Genomic DNA, 18,928 nt, shown 5'->3' with positions numbered 1-18,928 from the left:
TCTGGCCAACAAGTATGCGAAGAAGGCAAAATCTTGAGCCAGATGCGCGCATTTCCCAGACCTAACCCAGACCTAACCGGCGTTATCCTCTAAAATATTGATCGAAACCAGGTTTTATTGACTGCTTCAGTTTGTTACCACATTACTACGTGATTCAAACACGAAAAAAACCCAGGATCTGGCCAACAAGTATGCGAAGAAGGCAAAATCATGAGCCAGATGCTGGCATAACCCAGACCTAACCCAGACCTAACCGGTGTTATCCTCTAAAATATTGATCGAAACCAGGTTTAATTGACAGCTTCAGTGTGGTACCACATTACTGCGTTATTCAAACCCGAAAAAAACCCAGGATCTAGCCAACAAGTTTACGAAGAAGGCAAAATCATGAGCCAGATGCGGGCATAACCCAGACCTAACCCAGACCTAACCGGTGTTATCCTCTAAAATATTGATCGAAACCAGGTTTTATTGACTGCTTCAGTGTATTACCACATTACTACGTGATTCAAACACGAAAAAAACCCAGGATCTGGCCAACAAGTATGCGAAGAAGGCAAAATCATGGGCCAGATGCGGGCATAATCCAGACCTAACCCAGACCTAACCGGTGTTATCCTCTAAAATATTGATCGAAAACAGGTTTAATTGATTGCTTCAGTGTGTTACCACATTACTACATGATTCAAACACGAAAAAAACCCAGGATCTGGCCAACAAGTTTGCGAAAAAGGCGAAAGTATAAGCCAGATGCGCGCATTTCCCAGACCTAACCCAGACCTAACCGGCGTTATCCTCTAAAATATTGATCGAAACCAGGTTTAATTGACTGCTTCAGTGTGTTACCACATTACTACATGATTCAAACACGAAAAAAACCCAGGATCTAGCCAACAAGTATGCGAAGAAGGCAAAATCATGGGCCAGATGCGGGCATAATCCAGACCTAACCCAGACCTAACCGGTGTTATCCTCTAAAATATTGATCGAAACCAGGTTTAATTGACTGCTTCAGTGTGTTACCACATTACTACATGATTCAAACACGAAAAAAACCCAGGATCTGGCCAACAAGTTTGCGAAAAAGGCGAAAGTATAAGCCAGATGCGCGCATATCCCAGACCTAACCCAGACCTAACCGGTGTTATCCTCTGAAATATTGATCGAAACCAGGTTTAATTGACTGCTTCAGTGTGGTACCACATTACTGCGTTATTCAAATCCGAAAAAAACCCAGGATCTAGCCAACAAGTTTGCGAAAAAGGCGAAAGTATAAGCCAGATGCGCGCATATCCCAGACCTAACCCAGACCTAACCGGTGTTATCCTCTGAAATATTGATCGAAACCAGGTTTAATTGACTGCTTCAGTGTGTTACCACATTACTACGCGATTCAAACACGGAAAAAACCCAGGATCTGGCCAACAAGTATGCGATGAAGGCAAAATCATGAGCCAGATGCGGGCATAACCCAGACCTAACCCAGACCTAACAGGTGTTATCCTCTAAAATATTGATCGAAACCAGGTTTAATTGACTGCTTCAGTGTGTTACCACATTACTACGTGATTCAAACACGAAAAAAGCCCAGGATCTGGCCAACATGTATGCGATGAAGGCAAAATCATGAGCAAGATGGAGGCATAACCCAGACCTAACCCAGACCTAACCGGTGTTATCCTCTAAAATATTGATCGATACCAGGTTTAATTGACTGCTTCAGTGTGTTACCACATTACGACGTGTTTCAAACACGGAAAATACCCAGGATCTGGCCAACAAGTTTGCGAAGAAGGCAAAATCATGAGCCAGATGCGGGCATTTCCCGGACCTAACCCAGACCTAACCGGTGTTATCCTCTAAAATATTGATCGAAACCAGGTTTAATTGACTGCTTCAGTGTGCTACCACATTCCTACGTGATTCAAACACGGAAAATACCCAGGATCTGGCCAACAAGTATGCGAAGAAGGCAAAATCTTGAGCCAGATGCGCGCATTTCCCAGACCTAACCCAGACCTAACCGGTGTTATCCTCTGAAATATTGATCGAAGCCAGGTTTAATTGGCTGCTTCAGTGCGTCACCACATTACTACCTGATTCAAACACGGAAAAAACCCAGGATCTGGCCAACAAGTATGCGATGAAGGCAAAATCATGAGCCAGATGCGGGCATAACCCAGACCTAACCCAGACCTAACCGGTGTTATCCTCTAAAATATTGATCGAAACCAGGTTTAATTGACTGCTTCAGTGTGTTACCACATTACTACGTGTTTCAAACACGAAAAAACCCCAGGATCTGGCCAACAAGTATGCGAAGAAGGCAAAATCATGAGCCAGATGCGGGCATAACCCAGACCTAACCCAGACCTAACCGCTGTTATCCTCTAAAATATTGATCGAAACCAGGTTTAATTGACTGCTTCAGTGTATTACCACATTACTACGTGATTCAAACACGAATAAAACCCAGGATCTGGCCAACAAGTATCCGAAGAAGGCAAAATCATGAGCCAGATGCGGGCATAACCCAGACCTAACCCAGACCTAACCGGTGTTATCCTCTGAAATATTGATCGAAACCAGGTTTAATTGACTGCTTCCGTGTGTTACCACATTACTACCTGATTCAAACACGGCAAATACCCAGGATCTGGCCAACAAGTATGCGGAGAAGGCAAAATCTTGAGCCAGATGCGCGCATTTCCCAGACCTAACCCAGACCTAACCCGCGTTATACCCTAAAATATTGATCGAAACCAGGTTCAATTGACTGCTTCAGTGTGGTACCACATTACTGCGTTATTCAAACCCGAAAAAAACCCAGGATCTAGCCAACAAGTTTGCGAAAAAGGCGAAAGTATAAGCCAGATGCGCGCATATCCCAGACCTAACCCAGACCTAACCGGTGTTATCCTCTAAAATATTGATCGAAACCAGGTTTAATTGACAGCTTCAGTGTGTTACCACATTACTACGTGATTCAAACACGAAAAAAACCCAGGATCTGGCCAACAAGTATGCGAAGAAGGCAAAATCATGAGCCAGATGCGGGCATATTCCGGACCTAACCCAGACCTAACCGGTGTTATCTTCTAAAATATTGATCGAAACCGGGTTTAATTGACTGCTTCAGTGTGTTACCACATTCCTACGTGATTCAAACACGAAAAAAACCCAGGATCTGGCCAACAAGTATGCGAAGAAGGCGAAAGTATAAGCCAGATGCGCGCATTTCCCAGACCTAACCCAGACCTAACCGGTGTTATCCTCTGAAATATTGATCGAAACCAGGTTTAATTGACTGCTTCAGTGTGTCACCACATTACTACGTGATTCAAACACGGAAAAAACCCAGGATCTGGCCAACAAGTATGCGATGAAGGCAAAATCATGAGCCAGATGCGGGCATAACCCAGACCTAACCCAGACCTAACCGGTGTTATCCTCTAAAATATTGATCCAAACCAGGTTTAATTGACTGCTTCAGTGTGTTACCACATTACTACGTGTTTCAAACACGAAAAAAACCCAGGATCTGGCCAACAAGTATGCGAAGAAGGCAAAATCATGAGCCAGATGCGGGCATAACCCTGACCTAACCCAGACCTAACCGCTGTTATCCTCTAAAATATTGATCGAAACCAGGTTTAATTGACTGCTTCAGTGTATTACCACATTACTACGTGATTCAAACACGAATAAAACCCAGGATCTGGCCAACAAGTATGCGAAGAAGGCAAAATCATGAGCCAGATGCGGGCATAACCCAGACCTAACCCAGACCTAACCGGTGTTATCCTCTGAAATATTGATCGAAACCAGGTTTAATTGACTGCTTCAGTGTGTTACCACATTACTACGTGATTCAGACACGGAAAATACCCAGGATCTGGCCAACAAGTATGCGAAAATGGCAAAATCATGGGCCAGATGCGGGCATAATCCAGACCTAACCCAGACCTAACCGGTGTTATCCTCTAAAATATTGATCGAAACCAGGTTTAATTGACTGCTTCAGTGTGTTACCACATTACTACGTGATTCAAACACGAAAAAAACCCAGGATCTGGCCAACAAGTATGCGAAGAAGGCAAAATCATGAGCCAGATGCGGGCATAACCCAGACCTAACCCAGACCTAACCGGTGTTATCCTCTAAAATATTGATCGAAACCAGGTTTAATTGACTGCTTCAGTGTATTACCACATTACTACGTGATTCAAACACGAAAAAACCCGGGATCTGGCCAACAAGTATGCGAAGAAGGCAAAATCATGAGCCAGATGCGGGCATAACCCAGACCTAACCCAGACCTAACAGGTGTTATCCTCTAAAATATTGATCGAAACCAGGTTTAATTGACTGCTTCAGTGTGTTACCACATTACTACGTGATTCAAACACGAAAAAAGCCCAGGATCTGGCCAACATGTATGCGATGAAGGCAAAATCATGAGCAAGATGGAGGCATAACCCAGACCTAACCCAGACCTAACCGGTGTTATCCTCTAAAATATTGATCGATACCAGGTTTAATTGACTGCTTCAGTGTGTTACCACATTACGACGTGTTTCAAACACGGAAAATACCCAGGATCTGGCCAACAAGTTTGCGAAGAAGGCAAAATCATGAGCCAGATGCGGGCATTTCCCGGACCTAACCCAGACCTAACCGGTGTTATCCTCTAAAATATTGATCGAAACCAGGTTTAATTGACTGCTTCAGTGTGCTACCACATTCCTACGTGATTCAAACACGGAAAATACCCAGGATCTGGCCAACAAGTATGCGAAGAAGGCAAAATCTTGAGCCAGATGCGCGCATTTCCCAGACCTAACCCAGACCTAACCGGTGTTATCCTCTGAAATATTGATCGAAGCCAGGTTTAATTGGCTGCTTCAGTGCGTCACCACATTACTACCTGATTCAAACACGGAAAAAACCCAGGATCTGGCCAACAAGTATGCGATGAAGGCAAAATCATGAGCCAGATGCGGGCATAACCCAGACCTAACCCAGACCTAACCGGTGTTATCCTCTAAAATATTGATCGAAACCAGGTTTAATTGACTGCTTCAGTGTGTTACCACATTACTACGTGTTTCAAACACGAAAAAACCCCAGGATCTGGCCAACAAGTATGCGAAGAAGGCAAAATCATGAGCCAGATGCGGGCATAACCCAGACCTAACCCAGACCTAACCGCTGTTATCCTCTAAAATATTGATCGAAACCAGGTTTAATTGACTGCTTCAGTGTATTACCACATTACTACGTGATTCAAACACGAATAAAACCCAGGATCTGGCCAACAAGTATCCGAAGAAGGCAAAATCATGAGCCAGATGCGGGCATAACCCAGACCTAACCCAGACCTAACCGGTGTTATCCTCTGAAATATTGATCGAAACCAGGTTTAATTGACTGCTTCCGTGTGTTACCACATTACTACCTGATTCAAACACGGCAAATACCCAGGATCTGGCCAACAAGTATGCGGAGAAGGCAAAATCTTGAGCCAGATGCGCGCATTTCCCAGACCTAACCCAGACCTAACCCGCGTTATACCCTAAAATATTGATCGAAACCAGGTTCAATTGACTGCTTCAGTGTGGTACCACATTACTGCGTTATTCAAACCCGAAAAAAACCCAGGATCTAGCCAACAAGTTTGCGAAAAAGGCGAAAGTATAAGCCAGATGCGCGCATATCCCAGACCTAACCCAGACCTAACCGGTGTTATCCTCTAAAATATTGATCGAAACCAGGTTTAATTGACAGCTTCAGTGTGTTACCACATTACTACGTGATTCAAACACGAAAAAAACCCAGGATCTGGCCAACAAGTATGCGAAGAAGGCAAAATCATGAGCCAGATGCGGGCATATTCCGGACCTAACCCAGACCTAACCGGTGTTATCTTCTAAAATATTGATCGAAACCGGGTTTAATTGACTGCTTCAGTGTGTTACCACATTCCTACGTGATTCAAACACGAAAAAAACCCAGGATCTGGCCAACAAGTATGCGAAGAAGGCGAAAGTATAAGCCAGATGCGCGCATTTCCCAGACCTAACCCAGACCTAACCGGTGTTATCCTCTGAAATATTGATCGAAACCAGGTTTAATTGACTGCTTCAGTGTGTCACCACATTACTACGTGATTCAAACACGGAAAAAACCCAGGATCTGGCCAACAAGTATGCGATGAAGGCAAAATCATGAGCCAGATGCGGGCATAACCCAGACCTAACCCAGACCTAACCGGTGTTATCCTCTAAAATATTGATCCAAACCAGGTTTAATTGACTGCTTCAGTGTGTTACCACATTACTACGTGTTTCAAACACGAAAAAAACCCAGGATCTGGCCAACAAGTATGCGAAGAAGGCAAAATCATGAGCCAGATGCGGGCATAACCCTGACCTAACCCAGACCTAACCGCTGTTATCCTCTAAAATATTGATCGAAACCAGGTTTAATTGACTGCTTCAGTGTATTACCACATTACTACGTGATTCAAACACGAATAAAACCCAGGATCTGGCCAACAAGTATGCGAAGAAGGCAAAATCATGAGCCAGATGCGGGCATAACCCAGACCTAACCCAGACCTAACCGGTGTTATCCTCTGAAATATTGATCGAAACCAGGTTTAATTGACTGCTTCAGTGTGTTACCACATTACTACGTGATTCAGACACGGAAAATACCCAGGATCTGGCCAACAAGTATGCGAAAATGGCAAAATCATGGGCCAGATGCGGGCATAATCCAGACCTAACCCAGACCTAACCGGTGTTATCCTCTAAAATATTGATCGAAACCAGGTTTAATTGACTGCTTCAGTGTGTTACCACATTACTACGTGATTCAAACACGAAAAAAACCCAGGATCTGGCCAACAAGTATGCGAAGAAGGCAAAATCATGAGCCAGATGCGGGCATAACCCAGACCTAACCCAGACCTAACCGGTGTTATCCTCTAAAATATTGATCGAAACCAGGTTTAATTGACTGCTTCAGTGTATTACCACATTACTACGTGATTCAAACACGAAAAAACCCGGGATCTGGCCAACAAGTATGCGAAGAAGGCAAAATCATGAGCCAGATGCGGGCATAACCCAGACCTAACCCAGACCTAACCGGTGTTATCCTCTGAAATATTGATCGAAACCAGGTTTAATTGACTGCTTCAGTGTGTTACCACATTACTACGTGATTCATACACGGAAAATACCCAGGATCTGGCCAACAAGTATGCGAAGAAGGCAAAATCATGAGCCAGATGCGCGCATTTCCCAGACCTAACCCAGACCTAACCGGCGTTATCCTCTAAAATATTGATCGAAACCAGGTTTAATTGACTGCTTCAGTGTGGTACCACATTACTGCGTTATTCAAACCCGAAAAAAACCCAGGTTCTAGCCAACAAGTTTGCGAAAAAGGCGAAAGTATAAGCCAGATGCGCGCAATTCCCAGACCTAACCCAGACCTAACCGGCGTTATCCTCTAAAATATTGATCGAAACCAGGTTTAATTGACTGCTTCAGTGTGTTACCACATTACTACATGATTCAAACACGAAAAAAACCCAGGATCTAGCCAACAAGTATGCGAAGAAGGCAAAATCATGGGCCAGATGCGGGCATAATCCAGACCTAACCCAGACCTAACCGGTGTTATCCTCTAAAATATTGATCGAAACCAGGTTTAATTGACTGCTTCAGTGTGTTACCACATTACTACATGATTCAAACACGAAAAAAACCCAGGATCTGGCCAACAAGTTTGCGAAAAAGGCGAAAGTATAAGCCAGATGCGCGCATTTCCCAGACCTAACCCAGACTTAACCGGCGTTATCCTCTAAAATATTGATCGAAACCAGGTTTAATTGACTGCTTCAGTGTGGTACCACATTACTGCGTTATTGAAACCCGAAAAAAACCCAGTATCTAGCCAACAAGTATGCGAAGAAGGCAAAATCATGGGCCAGATGCGGGCATAATCCAGACCTAACCCAGACCTAACCGGTGTTATCCTCTAAAATATTGATCGAAACCAGGTTTAATTGACTGCTTCAGTGTGTTACCACATTACTACATGATTCAAACACGAAAAAAACCCAGGATCTGGCCAACAAGTTTGCGAAAAAGGCGAAAGTATAAGCCAGATGCGCGCATATCCCAGACCTAACCCAGACCTAACCGGTGTTATACTCTGAAATATTGATCGAAACCAGGTTTAATTGACTGCTTCAGTGTGGTACCACATTACTGCGTTATTCAAATCCGAAAAAAACCCAGGATCTGGCCAACAAGTATGCGATGAAGGCGAAAGTATAAGCCAGATGCGCGCATATCCCAGACCTAACCCAGACCTAACCGGTGTTATCCTCTGAAATATTGATCGAAACCAGGTTTAATTGACTGCTTCAGTGTGTTACCACATTACTACGTGTTTCAAACACGGAAAATACCCAGGATCTGACCAACAAGTTTGCGAAAAAGGCGAAAGTATAAGCCAGATGCGCGCATATCCCAGACCTAACCCAGACCTAACCGGTGTTATCCTCTAAAATATTGATCGAAACCAGGTTTAATTGACAGCTTCAGTGTGTTACCACATTACTACGTGATTCAAACACGAAAAAAACCCAGGATCTGGCCAACAAGTATGTGAAGAAGGCAAAATCATGAGCCAGATGCGGGCATATCCCGGACCTAACCCAGACCTAACCGGTGTTATCCTCTAAAATATTGATCGAAACCGGGTTTAATTGACTGCTTCAGTGTGTTACCACATTCCTACGTGATTCAAACACGAAAAAAACCCAGGATCTGGCCAACAAGTATGCGAAGAAGGCGAAAGTATAAGCCAGATGCGCGCATTTCCCAGACCTAACCCAGACCTAACCGGTGTTATCCTCTGAAATATTGATCGAAACCAGGTTTAATTGACTGCTTCAGTGTGTCACCACATTACTACGTGATTCAAACACGGAAAAAACCCAGGATCTGGCCAACAAGTATGCGATGAAGGCAAAATCATGAGCCAGATGCGGGCATAACCCAGACCTAACCCAGACCTAACCGGTGTTATCCTCTAAAATATTCATCGAAACCAGGTTTAATTGACTGCTTCAGTGTGTTACCACATTACTACGTGTTTCAAACACGAAAAAAACCCAGGATCTGGCCAACAAGTATGCGAAGAAGGCAAAATCATGAGCCAGATGCGGGCATAACCCAGACCTAACCCAGACCTAACCGCTGTTATCCTCTAAAATATTGATCGAAACCAGGTTTAATTGACTGCTTCAGTGTATTACCACATTACTACGTGATTCAAACACGAATAAAACCCAGGATCTGGCCAACAAGTATGCGAAGAAGGCAAAATCATGAGCCAGATGCGGGCATAACCCAGACCTAACCCAGACCTAACCGGTGTTATCCTCTGTAATATTGATCGAAACCAGGTTTAATTGACTGCTTCAGTGTGTTACCACATTACTACGTGATTCAGACACGGAAAATACCCAGGATCTGGCCAACAAGTATGCGAAGAAGGCAAAATCTTGAGCCAGATGCGCGCATTTCCCAGACCTAACCCAGACCTAACCGGCGTTATCCTCTAAAATATTGATCGAAACCAGGTTTTATTGACTGCTTCAGTTTGTTACCACATTACTACGTGATTCAAACACGAAAAAAACCCAGGATCTGGCCAACAAGTATGCGAAGAAGGCAAAATCATGAGCCAGATGCTGGCATAACCCAGACCTAACCCAGACCTAACCGGTGTTATCCTCTAAAATATTGATCGAAACCAGGTTTAATTGACAGCTTCAGTGTGTTACCACATTACTACGTGATTCAAACACGAAAAAAACCCAGGATCTGGCCAACAAGTATGCGAAGAAGGCAAAATCATGAGCCAGATGCGGGCATATCCCGGACCTAACCCAGACCTAACCGGTGTTATCCTCTAAAATATTGATCGAAACCGGGTTTAATTGACTGCTTCAGTGTGTTACCACATTCCTACGTGATTCAAACACGAAAAAAACCCAGGATCTGGCCAACAAGTATGCGAAGAAGGCGAAAGTATAAGCCAGATGCGCGCATTTCCCAGACCTAACCCAGACCTAACCGGTGTTATCCTCTGAAATATTGATCGAAACCAGGTTTTATTGACTGCTTCAGTGTGGTACCACATTACTACGTGATTCAAACACGGAAAAAACCCAGGATCTGGCCAACAAGTATGCGATGAAGGCAAAATCATGAGCCAGATGCGGGCATAACCCAGACCTAACCCAGACCTAACCGGTGTTATCCTTTAAAATATTGATCGAAACCAGGTTTAATTGACAGCTTCAGTGTGTTACCACATTACTACGTGATTCAAACACGAAAAAAACCCAGGATCTGGCCAACAAGTATGCGGGGAAGGCAAAATCTTGAGCCAGATGCGCGCATTTCCCAGACCTAACCCAGACCAAACCCGCGTTATACTCTAAAATATTGATCGAAACCAGGTTTAATTAACTGCTTCAGTGTGGTACCACATTACTGCGTTATTCAAACCCGAAAAAAACCCAGGATCTAGCCAACAAGTTTGCGAAAAAGGCGAAAGTATAAGCCAGATGCGCGCATATCCCAGATCTAACCCAGACCTAACCGGTGTTATCCTCTGAAATATTGATCGAAACCAGGTTTAATTGACTGCTTCAGTGTGTTACCACATTACTACGTGTTTCAAACACGGAAAATACCCAGGATCTGGCCAACAAGTTTGCGAAAAAGGCGAAAGTATAAGCCAGATGCGCGCATATCCCAGACCTAACCCAGACCTAACCGGTGTTATCCTCTAAAATATTGATCGAAACCGGGTTTAATTGACTGCTTCAGTGTGTTACCACATTCCTACGTGATTCAAACACGAAAAAAACCCAGGATCTGGCCAACAAGTATGCGAAGAAGGCGAAAGTATAAGCCAGATGCGCGCATTTCCCAGACCTAACCCAGACCTAACCGGTGTTATCCTCTGAAATATTGATCGAAACCAGGTTTAATTGACTGCTTCAGTGTGTCACCACATTACTACGTGATTCAAACACGGAAAAAACCCAGGATCTGGCCAAGAAGTATGCGATGAAGGCAAAATCATGAGCCAGATGCGGGCATAACCCAGACCTAACCCAGACCTAACCGGTGTTATCCTCTAAAATATTTATCGAAACCAGGTTTAATTGACTGCTTCAGTGTGTTACCACATTACTACGTGATTCAGACACGGAAAATACCCAGGATCTGGCCAACAAGTATGCGAAGAAGGCAAAATCATGAGCCAGATGCGGGCATATCCCGGACCTAACCCAGACCTAACCGGTGTTATCCTCTAAAATATTGATCGAAACCGGGTTTAATTGACTGCTTCAGTGTGTTACCACATTCCTACGTGATTCAATCACGAAAAATCCAGGATCTGGCCAACAAGTATGCGAAGAAGGCGAAAGTATAAGCCAGATGCGCGCATTTCCCAGACCTAACCCAGACCTAACCGGTGTTATCCTCTGAAATATTGATCGAAACCAGGTTTAATTGACAGCTTCAGTGTGTTACCACATTACTACGTGATTCAAACACGGAAAAAACCCAGGATCTGGCCAACAAGTATGCGATGAAGGCAAAATCATGAGTCAGATGCGGGCATAACCCAGACCTAACCCAGACCTAACCGGTGTTATCCTCTAAAATATTGATCGAAACCAGGTTTAATTGACTGCTTCAGTGTGTTACCACATTACTACGTGATTCAAACACGAAAAAAACCCAGGATCTGGCCAACAAGTATGCGAAGAAGGCAAAATCATGAGCCAGATGCGGGCATAACCCAGACCTAACCCAGACCTAACCGCTGTTATCCTCTAAAATATTGATCGAAACCAGGTTTAATTGACTGCTTCAGTGTATTACCACATTCCTACGTGATTCAAACACGAAAAAAACCCAGGATCTGGCCAACAAGTATGCGAAGAAGGCAAAATCATGAGCCAGATGCGCGCATTTCCCAGACCTAACCCAGACCTAACCGGCGTTATCCTCTAAAATATTGATCGAAACCAGGTTTAATTGACTGCTTCAGTGTGGTACCACATTACTGCGTTATTCAAACCCGAAGAAAACCCACGATCTGGCCAACAAGTTTGCGAAGAAGGCAAAATCATGAGCCAGATGCGGGCATATCCCGGACCTAACCCAGACCTAACCGGTGTTATCCTCTAAAATATTGATCGAAACCAGGTTTAATTGACTGCTTCAGTGTGTTACCACATTCCTACATGATTCAAACACGAAAAAAACCCAGGATCTGGCCAACAAGTATGCGAAGAAGGCGAAAGTATTAGCCAGATGCGCGCATTTCCCAGACCTAACCGGTGTTATCCTCTGAAATATTGGTCGAAACCAGGTTTAATTGACTGCTTCAGTGTGTTACCACATTACTACGTGGTTCAAACACGGAAAAAACCCAGGATCTGGCCAACAAGTATGCGATGAAGGCAAAATCATGAGCCAGATGCGGGCATAACCCAGTCCTAACCCAGACCTAACCGGTGTTATCCTCTAAAATATCGATCGAAACCAGGTTTAATTGACTGCCTCAGTGTGTTACCACATTACTACGTGTTTCAAACACGAAAAAAACCCAGGATCTGGCCAACAAGTATGCGAAGAAGGCAAAATCATGAGCCAGATGCGGGCATAACCCAGACCTAACCCAGACCTAACCGCTGTTATCCTCTAAAATATTGATCGAAACCAGGTTTAATTGACTGCTTCAGTGTATTACCACATTACTACGTGATTCAAACACGAAAAAAACCCAGGATCTGGCCAACAAGTATGCGAAGAAGGCAAAATCATGAGCCAGATGCGGGCATAACCCAGACCTAACCCAGACCTAACCGGTGTTATCCTCTGAAATATTGATCGAAACCAGGTTTAATTGACTGCTTCAGTGTGTTACCACATTACTACGTGATTCAAACACGGAAAATACCCAGGATCTGGCCAACAAGTATGCTAAGAAGGCAAAATCTTGAGCCAGATGCGCGCATTTCCCAGACCTAACCCAGACCTAACCGGTGTTATCCTCTGAAATATTGATCGAGACCAGGTTTAATTGGCTGCATCGGTGTGTCACCACATTACTACGTGATTCAAACACGGAAAAAACCCAGGATCTGGCCAACAAGTATGCGATGAAGGCAAAATCATGAGCCAGATGCGGGCATAACCCAGGCCTAACCCAGACCTAATCGGTGTTATCCTCTAAAATATTGATCGAAACCAGGTTTAATTGACTGCTTCAGTGGGTTACCACATTACTACGTGTTTCAAACACGAAAAAAACCCAGGATCTGGCCAACAAGTATGCGAAGAAGGCAAAATCATGAGCCAGATGCGGGCATAACCCAGACCTAACCCAGACCTAACCGCTGTTATCCTCTAAAATATTGATCGAAACCAGGTTTAATTGACTGCTTCAGTGTATTACCACATTACTACGTGATTCAAACTCGAATAAAACCCAGGATCTGGCCAACAAGTATGCGAAGAAGGCAAAATCTTGAGCCAGATGCGCGCATTTCCCAGACCTAACCCAGACCTACCCGGCGTTATCCTCTGAAATATTGATCGAAACCAGGTTTTATTGACTGCTTCAGTGTGGTACCACATTACTACGTGATTCAAACACGGAAAAAACCCAGGATCTGGCCAACAAGTATGCGATGAAGGCAAAATCATGAGCCAGATGCGGGCATAACCCAGACCTAACCCAGACCTAACCGGTGTTATCCTCTAAAATATTGATCGAAACCAGGTTTAATTGACAGCTTCAGTGTGTTACCACATTACTACGTGATTCAAACACGAAAAAAACCCAGGATCTGGCCAACAAGTATGCGGAGAAGGCAAAATCTTGAGCCAGATGCGCGCATTTCCCAGACCAACCCAGACCTAACCCGCGTTATACTCTAAAATATTGATCGAAACCAGGTTTAATTAACTGCTTCAGTGTGGTACCACATTACTGCGTTATTCAAACCCGAAAAAAACCCAGGATCTAGCCAACAAGTTTGCGAAAAAGGCGAAAGTATAAGCCAGATGCGCGCATATCCCAGACCTAACCCAGACCTAACCGGTGTTATCCTCTGAAATATTGATCGAAACCAGGTTTAATTGACTGCTTCAGTGTGTTACCACATTACTACGTGTTTCAAACACGGAAAATACCCAGGATCTGGCCAACAAGTTTGCGAAAAAGGCGAAAGTATAAGCCAGATGCGCGCATATCCCAGACCTAATCCAGACCTAACCGGTGCTATCCTCTAAAATATTGATCGAAACCAGGTTTAATTGACAGCTTCAGTGTGTTACCACATTACTACGTGATTCAAACACGAAAAAAACCCAGGATCTGGCCAACAAGTATGCGAAGAAGGCAAAATCATGAGCCAGATGCGGGCATATCCCGGACCTAACCCAGACCTAACCGGTGTTATCCTCTAAAATATTGATCGAAACCGGGTTTAATTGACTGCTTCAGTGTGTTACCACATTCCTACGTGATTCAAACACGAAAAAAACCCAGGATCTGGCCAACAAGTATGCGAAGAAGGCGAAAGTATAAGCCAGTTGCGCGCATTTCCCAGACCTAACCCAGACCTAACCGGTGTTATCCTCTGAAATATTGATCGAAACCAGGTTTAATTGACTGCTTCAGTGTGTCACCACATTACTACGTGATTCAAACACGGAAAAAACCCAGGATCTGGCCAAGAAGTATGCGATGAAGGCAAAATCATGAGCCAGATGCGGGCATAACCCAGACCTAACCCAGACCTAACCGGTGTTATCCTCTAAAATATTGATCGAAACCAGGTTTAATTGACTGCTTCAGTGTGTTACCACATTACTACGTGTTTCAAACACGAAAAAAACCCAGGATCTGGCCAACAAGTATGCGAAGAAGGCAAAATCATGAGCCAGATGCGGGCATAACCCAGACCTAACCCAGACCTAACCGCTGTTATCCTCTAAAATATTGATCGAAACCAGGTTTAATTGACTGCTTCAGTGTATTACCACATTACTACGTGATTCAAACACGAATAAAACCCAGGATCTGGCCAACAAGTATGCGAAGAAGGCAAAATCATGAGCCAGATGCGGGCATAACCCAGACCTAACCCAGACCTAACCGGTGTTATCCTCTGAAATATTGATCGAAACCAGGTTTAATTGACTGCTTCAGTGTGTTACCACATTACTACGTGATTCAGACACGGAAAATACCCAGGATCTGGCCAACAAGTATGCGAAGAAGGCAAAATCTTGAGCCAGATGCGCGCATTTCCCAGCCCTAACCCAGACCTAACCGGCGTTATCCTCTAAAATATTGATCGAAACCAGGTTTTATTGACTGCTTCAGTTTGTCACCACATTACTACGTGATTCAAACACGAAAAAAACCCAGGATCTGGCCAACAAGTATGCGAAGAAGGCAAAATCATGAGCCAGATGCGGGCATAACCCAGACCTAACCCAGACCTAACCGGTGTTATCCTCTAAAATATTGATCGAAACCAGGTTTAATTGACAGCTTCAGTGTGTTACCACATTACTACGTGATTCAAACACGAAAAACACCCAGGATCTGGCCAACAAGTATGCGAAGAAGGCAAAATCATGAGTCAGATGCGGGCATATCCCGGACCTAACCCAGACCTAACCGGTGTTATCCTCTAAAATATTGATCGAAACCGGGTTTAATTGACTGCTTCAGTGTGTTACCACATTCCTACGAGATTCAAACACGAAAAAAACCCAGGATCTGGCCAACAAGTATGCGAAGAAGGCGAAAGTATAAGCCAGATGCGCGCATTTCCCAGACCTAACCCAGACCTAACCGGTGTTATCCTCTGAAATATTGATCGAAACCAGGTTTTATTGACTGCTTCAGTGTGGTACCACATTACTACGTGATTCAAACACGGAAAAAACCCAGGATCTGGCCAACAAGTATGCGATGAAGGCAAAATCATGAGCCAGATGCGGGCATTACCCAGACCTAACCCAGACCTAACCGGTGTTATCCTCTAAAATATTGATCGAAACCAGGTTTAATTGACTGCTTCAGTGTGTTACCACATTACTACGTGATTCAAACACGAAAAAAACCCAGGATCTGGCCAACAAGTATGCGATGAAGGCAAAATCATGAGCCAGATGCGGGCATTACCCAGACCTAACCCAGACCTAACCGGTGTTATCCTCTAAAATATTGATCGAAACCAGGTTTAATTGACTGCTTCAGTGTGGTACCACATTACTGCGTTATTCAAACCCGAAGAAAACCCACGATCTGGCCAACAAGTTTGCGAAGAAGGCAAAATCATGAGCCAGATGCGGGCATATCCCGGACCTAACCCAGACCTAACCGGTGTTATCCTCTAAAATATTGATCGAAACCAGGTTTAATTGACTGCTTCAGTGTGTTACCACATTCCTACATGATTCAAACACGAAAAAAACCCAGGATCTGGCCAACAAGTATGCGAAGAAGGCGAAAGTATTAGCCAGATGCGCGCATTTCCCAGACCTAACCGGTGTTATCCTCTGAAATATTGGTCGAAACCAGGTTTAATTGACTGCTTCAGTGTGTTACCACATTACTACGTGGTTCAAACACGGAAAAAACCCAGGATCTGGCCAACAAGTATGCGATGAAGGCAAAATCATGAGCCAGATGGGGGCATAACCCAGTCCTAACCCAGACCTAACCGGTGTTATCCTCTAAAATATCGATCGAAACCAGGTTTAATTGACTGCTTCAGTGTGTTACCACATTACTACGTGTTTCAAACACGAAAAAAACCCAGGATCTGGCCAACAAGTATGCGAAGAAGGCAAAATCATGAGCCAGATGCGGGCATAACCCAGACCTAACCCAGACCTAACCGCTGTTATCCTCTAAAATATTGATCGAAACCAGGTTTAATTGACTGCTTCAGTGTATTACCACATTACTACGTGATTCAAACACGAAAAAAACCCAGGATCTGGCCAACAAGTATGCGAAGAAGGCAAAATCATGAGCCAGATGCGGGCATAACCCAGACCTAACCCAGACCTAACCGGTGTTATCCTCTGAAATATTGATCGAAACCAGGTTTAATTGACTGCTTCAGTGTGTTACCACATTACTACGTGATTCAAACACGGAATATACCCAGGATCTGGCCAACAAGTATGCTAAGAAGGCAAAATCTTGAGCCAGATGCGCGCATTTCCCAGACCTAACCCAGACCTAACCGGTGTTATCCTCTGAAATATAGATCGAGACCAGGTTTAATTGGCTGCATCGGTGTGTCACCACATTACTACGTGATTCAAACACGGAAAAAACCCAGGATCTGGCCAACAAGTATGCGATGAAGGCAAAATCATGAGCCAGATGCGGGCATAACCCAGACCTAACCCAGACCTAATCGGTGTAATCCTCTAAAATATTGATCGAAACCAGGTTTAATTGACTGCTTCAGTGTGTTACCACATTACTACGTGTTTCAAACACGAAAAAAACCCAGGATCTGGCCAACAAGTATGCGAAGAAGGCAAAATCATGAGCCAGATGCGGGCATAACCCAGACCTAACCCAGACCTAACCGCTGTTATCCTCTAAAATATTGATCGAAACCAGGTTTAATTGACTGCTTCAGTGTATTACCACATTACTACGTGATTCAAACACGAATAAAACCCAGGATCTGGCCAACAAGTATGCGAAGAAGGCAAAATCATGAGCCAGATGCGGGCATAACCCAGACCTAACCCAGACCTAACCGGTGTTATCCTCTGAAATATTGATCGAAACCAGGTTTAATTGACTGCTTCAGTGTGTTACCACATTACTACGTGATTCAAACACGGCAAATACCCAGGATCTGGCCAACAAGTATGCGAAGAAGGCAAAATCTTGAGCCAGATGCGCGCATTTCCCAGACCTAAGCCAGACCTAACCGGTGTTATCCTCTAAAATATTGATCGAAACCAGGTTTAATTGACTGCTTCAGTGTGGTACCACATTACTGCGTTATTCAAACCCGAAAAAAACCCAGGATCTAGCCAACAAGCTTGCGAAAAAGGCGAAAGTATAAGCCAGATGCGCGCATATCCCAGACCTAACCCAGACCTAACCGGTGTTATCCTCTGAAATATTGATCGAAACCAGGTTTAATTGACTGCTTCAGTGTGTTACCACATTACTACGTGTTTCAATCACGGAAAATACCCAGGATCTGGCCAACAAGTTTGCGAAAAAGGCGAAAGTATAAGCCAGATGCGCGCATATCCCAGACCTAACCCAGACCTAACCGGTGTTATCCTCTAAAATATTGATCGAAACCAGGATTATTGACTGCTTCAGTTTGTTACCACATTACTACGTGATTCAAACACGAAAAAAACCCAGGATCTGGCCAACAAGTATGCGAAGAAGGCAAAATCATGAGCCAGATGCGGGCATAACCCAGACCTAACCCAGACCTAACCGGTGTTATCCTCTAAAATATTGATCGAAACCAGGTTTAATTGAAAGCTTCAGTGTGTTACCACATTACTACGTGATTCAAACACGAAAAAAACCCAGGATCTGGCCAACAAGTATGCGAAGAAGGCAAAATCATGAGCCAGATGCGGGCATATCCCGGACCTAACCCAGACCTAACCGGTGTTATCCTCTGAAATATTGATCGAAACCAGGTTTAATTGACTGCTTCAGTGTGTTACCACATTACTGCGTGATTCAAACACGGAAAATACTCAGGATCTGGCCAACAAGTATG

This window comes from Colletes latitarsis, chromosome 9, assembly GCF_051014445.1.
Source record: "Colletes latitarsis isolate SP2378_abdomen chromosome 9, iyColLati1, whole genome shotgun sequence".
NCBI lineage: Eukaryota > Metazoa > Arthropoda > Insecta > Hymenoptera > Colletidae > Colletes > Colletes latitarsis.
Note: the sequence above shows the minus strand (reverse complement) of the source record.